The following is a 624-nucleotide window of genomic DNA, read 5'->3' on the forward strand; positions in this document are numbered from 1 at the left end:
ATAGGGCAATGTAAGATGATCCAGAGAAATGGCATATTTGTCATTTGATACTGGGTGTCAACAGCAAAGTGATTGATAAGATTTTAGTCAGTGATAAGAAATATTTGAAGTAGCTCTAGATATGTTTAATTTATCTGTAAGTTTACACACACAGGAAAGTAAAAGATTCTATTATACAATGGAAAGTCAAAAATTGTGTTAGCAAAATTAACTCATTCATTCAGCAACAGAAGTCCCTTGGGCAAATATGTCCAGTAAGATTCATCCTTGTTTATAGTAAGAAACTAGAGTATACCTTCTGAAGGATAAAGACTTTCTGCAAAGAAAGAAAGAATTTTATATTTTTAACACTCAGAAGCAATAGTACTGACAAGATAGGTTGTAGTTAATTCACCAGATTACTCTTGCCTAGCTTCTTCTGGGTTTTTGAACTTGAATCAAAATCTTTAAATGAGATGTGTTTGGGGAACTCTTAGGAAATGGAGAATACTTACCATTGTTACACCTAATTAAAGCAATTATGTTGACAAATAACCCCTATTAATAAGTATTCCTTTTCAACATGAAGACATTGGAAAGAAAGATTACATAAATTTCACCACTTTAACATTCTTGGCATTCCAT

General features: G+C 31.7%; 1 protein-coding gene across 1 annotated transcript in view; it reads right to left on the bottom strand.

Annotated features, from left to right (window-relative positions):
- Nucleotides 1-624, bottom strand: part of LOC102854222 (butyrophilin-like protein 2-like) — a 70260-nt gene that overhangs the window by 68874 nt on the left and 762 nt on the right. The gene's annotated exons all lie outside the window — the stretch shown is intronic.

This window comes from Elephantulus edwardii, unplaced genomic scaffold (genome assembly GCF_000299155.1).
Source record: "Elephantulus edwardii isolate Elephantulus edwardi_28Jun2011 unplaced genomic scaffold, EleEdw1.0 scaffold00221, whole genome shotgun sequence".
NCBI classification, from domain to species: Eukaryota; Metazoa; Chordata; class Mammalia; order Macroscelidea; family Macroscelididae; genus Elephantulus; species Elephantulus edwardii.